Source organism: Lithobates pipiens, unplaced genomic scaffold (assembly GCF_037356315.1).
Source record: "Lithobates pipiens isolate NorthernLeopardFrog02 unplaced genomic scaffold, aLitPip1_a1.2 Scaffold_18, whole genome shotgun sequence".
Taxonomy (NCBI): domain Eukaryota; kingdom Metazoa; phylum Chordata; class Amphibia; order Anura; family Ranidae; genus Lithobates; species Lithobates pipiens.
The window spans coordinates 488,213,862-488,222,634 of record NW_027507758.1 but is presented as its reverse complement, the minus strand read 5'-3'; positions in this window follow the sequence as shown (position 1 = coordinate 488,222,634).

Below are 8,773 nucleotides of genomic sequence, written 5' to 3'. Positions count from 1 at the left end.
AGTTGCAGTAGCCAGCTATACATTGTGCATCGTAGCTGTGTGACTGTGCTCAAGCTGTGTGTACCGTGCAGAGTTGGGAGATGCCAGCACAGTATTAGGAGTGGTGGAGGGCTTAATCGGGGGGGGGGGGGGGGGTTGGGGGGGAGCAGCTCTGTCTCTGGGACCCGTGTGTGTCCCAGAAGGCAGCGCGGGGATATGAAGTGGCGTAGACTCCCGTGTCTATGCCCGGAAGTCTTAGACGGGTATCTGCACCCCCTCAAAGGTGCCAAATGTGACACCGGAGGGGGGAAGGGTTCCGAAAAGCGGGGGGTTACATTTTTGTGTGAACCGTCACTTTAACACCTATGAGGAGGAGCGTGGAAAAGTCGGGGGTGGGGGGGTGGGGGGGTTGTAGTGGGGCGGGGCTCTGGGGGACCAAACTGCAGTGCCTGTCCTACCACCTCCGATTCGGTTCCACACTTGCCCTCAGCTTATTTCCACTTGCCTAATGCGAGCAGGCGAGTGGAAATTGAGGGCTGCACAGCATATGGACCTACAGTACAGCATTGCTTCCAGCTCGCTATGCTGTTTGTATCTGCTTAATAATTTCTCCAGTCATCTTCCAGGATGGCACACCTGAGAGATGACTAGTCCCACCTGACAGGAAGCGCAATCAACAGACAAGGGTTAAAACCCCCGCCCTTCCCCTCCCCTGCACCTTGGTGTAGTGATTAGAACTTTCACCTAGCAGCAATAGGGTCACTGGTTCAAATCCCGACCACAACACCATCTGCCTGGAGTTTGCATGTTCTCCCTGTGCCTGCGTGGGTTTCCTCCGGGTACTCTGGTATCCTCCCACACTCCAAAAGACATGCCGGTAAATGACCGCTCTATATCAAGATGCAGCTCAACTCAACCTCAGTTCTTGACTGTTTCCCTGGTACAGTGAAACGTTTGTTTCTTATTGTACATCACGGGACACAGAGCTATAGTAGTTACTCTGTGGGTTATAGGCCACCTTCAGGTGATGGACACTGGCACGCCCTAAATTAAAAAGTACACTCCCTATATAACCCCTCCCACTGGTGGGATTACCTCAGTTTTTTCGCTAGTGTCTAAGGTGTTGGTCACAAGTGAAGATGTGCTGTGCTGAGCTCCACTGGAGCAATCCTTGCTGGGGCTAGCCATGCAGACCAGATCCATTCAGTGTTTTTTTGGCTGAGAAGTGGTCGGAGGAGGGGGGTTTGGAGCACTAGGCTACAGAGGCTTTAAAGTGCACTCTTTTTTAGATGCACACAGCTTATGGAGGGACACAGAACTGACAGGTGCATGTGATTGTGGAAGACACAGGCATTCCCAGTCAGCGTTTACTTAGGCACCAGACTGAGTTTTGGTAGCAGCGGCAGTTGCTGAACTACAGGGCTCAGCAGTCAGTGCATTTTTTTTGGTACCTCTACCCTTTGTTGCTTTGTGCTATGGGTAGAAGAGGTACAAGTACACCAAAGAATAGGGGCTCTAAGGGGTCCCTTTAAGGTTCTGAGGACTCCCCCCCCCCCCCCCCCCGCAGGACCCAGGGAGGCTGGCCAGGGAGAGCCGTCGGGGTCAGGGGCTGCAACTGTTGCTGGCACTTCAGCCCCTGTGTACATTACACAGGAGGTTTTTTCCTTAACCATAAACGGTTTTCAGGCGCGCCAATCAGCTGCAGTGCGGATTTGTCTTGGCAGCAACAGCGTTTGCTCCCACAATACATAAAGCTGTGACTCTAGTGCTGTAGGAGGTGATTTCACCACCACAGTCAAAAAAAAAAAAAGAGCATATATGCCGAAACATGGGGGCAGCAGGGGCGGAGGAGCGATTTTGCTCCTAATACTGCGTACATGCGGTCCAAATTCCGACGGAAGGCTTGCCCGTGGAAAAGTTCAACTGTGTGTATGCGGCATAACTTTTTTGCGGGAGGATGCCCCCATGCTTCGGCATATATAAATGGTGCATGTATGCCCATCATTAGAAGTGGGTGGATGAAGGGAGGTATTCTAATATTGGGCATACCTCCTGATCAATCTTTTTTCGTTCAGCCAACAGGCTGCATGAAAAAAAAGATTACAATATATGTCCAAGAAGGACCAGCGACGTACTGGTATGTTGCTGGACTTTGAATGGTTATATCAGAATGATGCCTGCGGGTTTAGGTATCATCTTGGTATCAATCTTTTTCTCTTACATCACGGGACACAGAGACTCAGTAATTACTGATGGGTTATAGGGTATCACTAGGTGATTGGACACTGGCACACCCTAGACAGGAAGTTCAATTCCCCATATAACCCCTCCCCCTACTGGAGGTACCTCAGTTTTTTCGCCAGTGTCTTAACTGTTGGTCACAAGGATGTGCTGTGCTGAGCTCCGCTGGAATATCCTTACTGGGGCCAGCCATGCAACCGGATCCATTAAAAGTGGCTTTTCCAGAATGGATTGGATGGTACCCGGGCCTCGTGTCCGAAGAAACAAGGTTTTCCCTGTAATGCTTCTCTTTTTAGAGAGCTGGACCCTGGGACCCAGTATTTGTTTTTTTCAGCCATATTCCTGGCAGGGTGCTTTAGGGGCCCAGAACTATTCAAGGGGGCCCCAGTCTCTGAAGGTTTTTTCCAAATGGAACCCACCGTGAGAGGTGAAGATTGGGTCTGTTATTTAGATCCTGCAGCTGGATAAGGTAAGGGAGACTCCTCAAGAATTTTTCTAATTCTAGTAGGTTTTCTCCTTTTTAAGTGAATGTATGCTATGCCTATAGTCGCCACCGAGGGCTGCCAAGAGCACATACCTTTCATGCCTGATCTGTCTGCTTGGTGTCCACGCTCTATGCTCCTCCAGCCATGCTCCAGGAAGGATGAAGGTAAGAGTTTTTTTTCCTTCTGGGATTCTCCCTCCACGGATTAGGGGACTGAGACAGGCCTGGGCAGAGAGCGGTAATATACCGCACCACCCGCCGTCGCCCGCTGATGTTCGCTTCCGCCATTACAGCCTATGGAGGGACACAGAGCTGACAGGCGCATGTGTGTGTGTGGAAGACATGGGCATTCCCAGGCAGCATTTACAGCACCGGGCTGAGTCTTGGTAGAAGCGGCAGTTGCTGAACTACAGGGCTCAGCAGTCAGTGCATTTTTTTTGGTACCTCTACCCTTTGTTGCTTTGTGCTATGGGTAGAAGAGGTACAAGTACACCAAAGAATAGGGGCTCTAAGGGGTCCCTTTAAGGTTCTGAGGACTCCCCCCCCCCGCAGGACCCAGGGAGGCTGGCCAGGGAGAGCCGTCGGGGTCAGGGGCTGCAACTGTTGCTGGCACTTCAGCCCCTGTGTACATTACACAGGAGGTTTTTTCCTTAACCATAAACGGTTTTCAGGCGCGCCAATCAGCTGCAGCGCGGATTTGTCTTGGCAGCAACAGCGTTTGCTCCCACAATACATAAAGCTGTGACTCTAGTGCTGTAGGAGGTGATTTCACCACCACAGTCAAAAAAAAAAAAAGAGCATATATGCCGAAACATGGGGGCAGCAGGGGCGGAGGAGCGATTTTGCTCCTAATACTGCGTACATGCGGTCCAAATTCCGACGGAAGGCTTGCCCGTGGAAAAGTTCGACTGTGTGTATGCGGCATAACTTTTTTGCGGGAGGATGCCCCCATGCTTCGGCATATATAAATGGTGCATGTATGCCCATCATTAGAAGTGGGTGGATGAAGGGAGGTATTCTAATGGTGGGCATACCTCCTGATCAATCTTTTTTTCGTTCAGCCAACAGGCTGCATGAAAAAAAAGATTACAATATATGTCCAAGAAGGACCAGCGACGTACTGGTATGTTGCTGGACTTTGAATGGTTATATCAGAATGATGCCTGCGGGTTTAGGTATCATCTTGGTATCAATCTTTCTTTCTCTTACATCACGGGACACAGAGACTCAGTAATTACTGATGGGTTATAGGGTATCACTAGGTGATTGGACACTGGCACACCCTAGACAGGAAGTTCAATTCCCCATATAACCCCTCCCCCTACTGGAGGTACCTCAGTTTTTTCGCCAGTGTCTTAACTGTTGGTCACAAGGATGTGCTGTGCTGAGCTCCGCTGGAATATCCTTACTGGGGCCAGCCATGCAACCGGATCCATTAAAAGTGGCTTTTCCAGAATGAATTGGATGGTACCCGGGCCTCGTGTCCGAAGAAACAAGGTGTTCCCTGTAATGCTTCTCTTTTTAGAGAGCTGGACCCTGGGACCCAGTATTTGTTTTTTTCAGCCATATTCCTGGCAGGGTGCTTTAGGGGCCCAGAACTATTCAAGGGGGCCCCAGTCTCTGAAGGTTTTTTCCAAATGGAACCCACCGTGAGAGGTGAAGATTGGGTCTGTTATTTAGATCCTGCAGCTGGATAAGGTAAGGGAGACTCCTCAAGAATTTTTCTAATTCTAGTAGGTTTTCTCCTTTTTAAGTGAATGTATGCTATGCCTATAGTCGCCACCGAGGGCTGCCAAGAGCACATACCTTTCATGCCTGATCTGTCTGCTTGGTGTCCACGCTCTATGCTCCTCCAGCCATGCTCCAGGAAGGATGAAGGTAAGAGTTTTTTTTCCTTCTGGGATTCTCCCTCCACGGATTAGGGGACTGAGACAGGCCTGGGCAGAGAGCGGTAATATACCGCACCACCCGCCGTCGCCCGCTGATGTTCGCTGCCGCCATTACAGCCTATGGAGGGACACAGAGCTGACAGGCGCATGTGTGTGTGGAAGACACGGGCATTCCCAGGCAGCATTTACAGCACCGGGCTGAGTCTTGGTAGAAGCGGCAGTTGCTGAACTACAGGGCTCAGCAGTCAGTGCATTTTTTTTGTGGTACCTCTACCCTTTGTTGCTTTGTGCTATGGGTAGAAGAGGTACAAGTACCCCGAAGAATAGGGGCTCTAAGGGGTCCCCTTAAGGCTCTGAGGACTCCCCCCCTGCAGGACCCGGGGAGGCTGGTCAGGGAGAGCCGTCGGGGTCAGGGGCTGCAACTGCTGCTGGCACTTCAGCCCCTGTGTACATTACACAGGAGGTTTTTTCCTTAACCATAAACGGTTTTCAGGCGCGCCATTCAGCTGCAGCACGGATTTGTCTTGGCAGCAACAGTGTTTGCTCCCACAATACATAAAGCTATGACTCTAGTGCTGTAGGAGGTGATTTCACCACCACAGTCAAAAAAAAAAAAAGAGCATATATGCCGAAACATGGGGACAGCAGGGGCGGAGGAGTGATTTTGCTCCTAATACTGCGTACATACGGTCGAAATTCCGACGGAAGGCTTGCCCGTGGAAAAGTTCGACTGTGTGTATGCGGCATAACTTTTTTGCGGGAGGATGCCCCCATGCTTCGGCATATATAAATGGTGCATGTATGCCCATCATTAGAAGTGGGTGGATGAAGGGAGGTATTCTAATGGTGGGCATACCTCCTGATCAATCTTTTTTCGTTCAGCCAACAGGCTGCATGAAAAAAAAGATTACAATATATGTCCAAGAAGGACCAGCGACGTACTGGTATGTTGCTGGACTTTGGTTATACCAGAATGATGCCTGCGGGTTTAGGTATCATCTTGGTATCAATCTTTCTTTCTCTTACATCACGGGACACAGAGACTCAGTAATTACTGATGGGTTATAGGGTATCACTAGGTGATTGGACACTGGCACACCCTAGACAGGAAGTTCAATTCTCCATATAACCCCTCCCCCTACTGGAGGTACCTCAGTTTTTTCGCCAGTGTCTTAGCTGTTGGTCACAAGGATGTGCTGTGCTGAGCTCCGCTGGAATATCCTTACTGGGGCCAGCCATGCAACCGGATCCATTAAAAGTGTCTTTTCCAGAATGAATTGGATGGTACCCGGGCCGCGTGTCCGAAGAAACAAGGTTTTCCCTGTAATGCTTCTCTTTTTAGAGAGCTGGACCCTGGGACCCAGTATTTGTTTTTTTCAGCCATATTCCTGGCAGGGTGCTTTAGGGGCCCAGAACTATTCAAGGGGGCCCCAGTCTCTGAAGGTTTTTTTCAAATGGAACCCACCGTGAGAGGTGAAGATTGGGTCTGTTATTTAGACCCTGCAGCTGGATAAGGTAAGGGAGACTCCTCAAGAATTTTTCTAATTCTAGTAGGTTTTCTCCTTTTTAAGTGAATGTATGCTATGCCTATAGTTGCCACCGAGGGCTGTCAAGAGCACATACCTTTCATGCCTGATCTGTCTGCTTGGTGTCCACGCTCTATGCTCCTCCAGCCATGCTCCAGGAAGGATGAAGGTAAGGGTTTTTTTTCCTTCTAGGATTCTCCCTCCACGGATTAGGGGACTGAGACAGGCCTAGGCAGAGAGCGGTAATATACCGCACCACCCGCCGTCGCCCGCCGATGTTCGCTGCCGCCATTACAGCCTATGGAGGGACACAGAGCTGACAGGCGCATGTGTGTGTGGAAGACACGGGCATTCCCAGGCAGCATTTACAGCACCGGCTGAGTCTTGGTAGAAGCGGCAGTTGCTGAACTACAGGGCTCAGCAGTCAGTGCATTTTTTTGTGGTACCTCTACCCTTTGTTGCTTTGTGCTATGGGTAGAAGAGGTAAAGTACCCCGAAGAATAGGGGCTCTAAGGGGTCCCCTTAAGGCTCTGAGGACTCCCCCCCCCCCTGCAGGACCCGGGGAGGCTGGCCAGGGAGAGCCGTCGGGGTCAGGGGCTGCAACTGCTTCTACCTATTGCTATCATAGGGGATATTTACATTCCCTAAGATAACAATAAAAATGATAAAAAAAATGGAAGAAACTGTTTAAAAATAAAAAAAAGCAAAAAAATAAAAAGCACCCCTGTCCCCCCTGCTCTTGCGCAAAGGCGAACGCAAGCGTCGCTCTGGCGTCTTATGTAAACAGCAATTGCACCATGCATGTGAGGTATCACCGCGAAGGTCAGATCGAGGGCAGTAATTTTAGCAGTAGACATCTTCTGTAAATGAAATGTGGTAACCTGTAAATGCTTTTAAAGGCTATTAAAAATGTATGTAGTTTGTCGCCACTGCGCGTTTGTATGCAATTTTAAAGCATGTCATGTTTGGTATCCATGCACTTGGCCTAAAATCACCTTTTTTTATTTTGTCAAAAATTTGGGCAATATAGTGTGTTTTAGTGCATTAAAATTAAAAAGGTGTATTTTTTCACAAAAAAATGCGTTTTGAAAAATCGCTGCGCAAATACTGTGAGGAAAAAAAATGCAATACCCACCATTTTAATCTGTAGGGCCTTTGCTTTAAAAAAATATATAATGTTTGGGGGTTCAATGTAATTTTCCTGCAAAAAAAAATGTTTTCATGTAAACCGTGTCAGAAAGGGCTTTGTCTTCAAGTGGTTAGAAGAGTGGGTGATGTGTGACATAAGCTTCTAAATGTTGTGCATAAAATGCCAGGACAGTTCAAACCCCCCTCAGATGACCCCATTTTGGAAAGTAGACACCCAAAGCTATTCGCTGAGAGGCATGTCGAGTCCATGGAATATTTTATATATATTTTTTTGCACAAAGTTGTCACTAAATGATATATTGCTCAAACATGCCATGGGCATATGTGGAATTACACCCCAAAATACATTCTGTTGCTTCTCCTGAGTATGGGGATACCACATGTGTGAGACGTTTTGGGAGCCTAGCCGCGTACGGGACCCCAAAAAACAAGCACCGGGCTTCAGGCTTTCTAAGCCCTTGTACACACCGTCAGAGATTCCGACAACCAAATCCGTCTGAGTAATTCCGACGGATTAATTCTGGAAGAGGTCCGGAAGTGATGTTTGCATACACACGGTCGGACTAAGTTGTCAGAAAATCCGATTGTACATAACGTGATGACGTTATTTCGTATTTTACGACGGGACTACGTACAGGCTAGTAGCCAATAGCTTTGGTCTAGGAATTTGATCTGAGTATATGTGGCACTTTGTCCGTCGGAGTAGGCTACACATGATCGGAGTATGTCCGATAGGAGCATTTTGTTGGAAAATTTTACCGGTAAGTTGGAAAACTTGGTCCGTCGGATATTCCGACGGAAACAGTCCGATGCAGACCACACACAGTCAGAATATCCGACAAAACGGTCCGAATGGACACATTCCGTCTGAATCTCTGACTGTGTGTACAAAGGCTTAGGGTGTACATTTTTTATTTCACTCCTCACTGCCAATAACCGTTTCAGAGGCCATGGAATGCCCAGATGGCACAATCCCCCCCAATGACCCCTTTTTGGAAAGTAGACACCCCAAGCTATTTGCTGAGAGGTATGGTGAGTATTTTGCAGATCTCGCTTTTTGTCACAAAGTTTTGAAATTTGAAAAAAAAAATGTTTTTTTCTTTACTTTCTTCATTTTCAAAAACAAATGAGAGCTGTAAAATACCACAACTCTCAGCAAATAGCTTGGGGTGTCTACTTTCAAAAATGGGGTCATTTGGGGGAGTTTTGTGCTATTTTGGCATTTTATGGCCTTCGAAACTGTGATAGGTAGTGAGGAGTGAAATAAAAAATGAATGCCCTTAGAAATCCTGAAGGCAGTGCTTGGTTTTCGGGGTGCCGTACGCGGCTAGGCTCCCAAAAAGTCCCACACATGTGGTATACCCGTACTCATGAGAAGCCGCAGAATGTATGTTGGGGTGTAATTTCACATATGCATATGGAATGTGTGAGCAATATATCATTTAGAACAAAAATATTACAGCGCACACATGCAAAACTAAACATGTATTATGGTGGAGACCTCA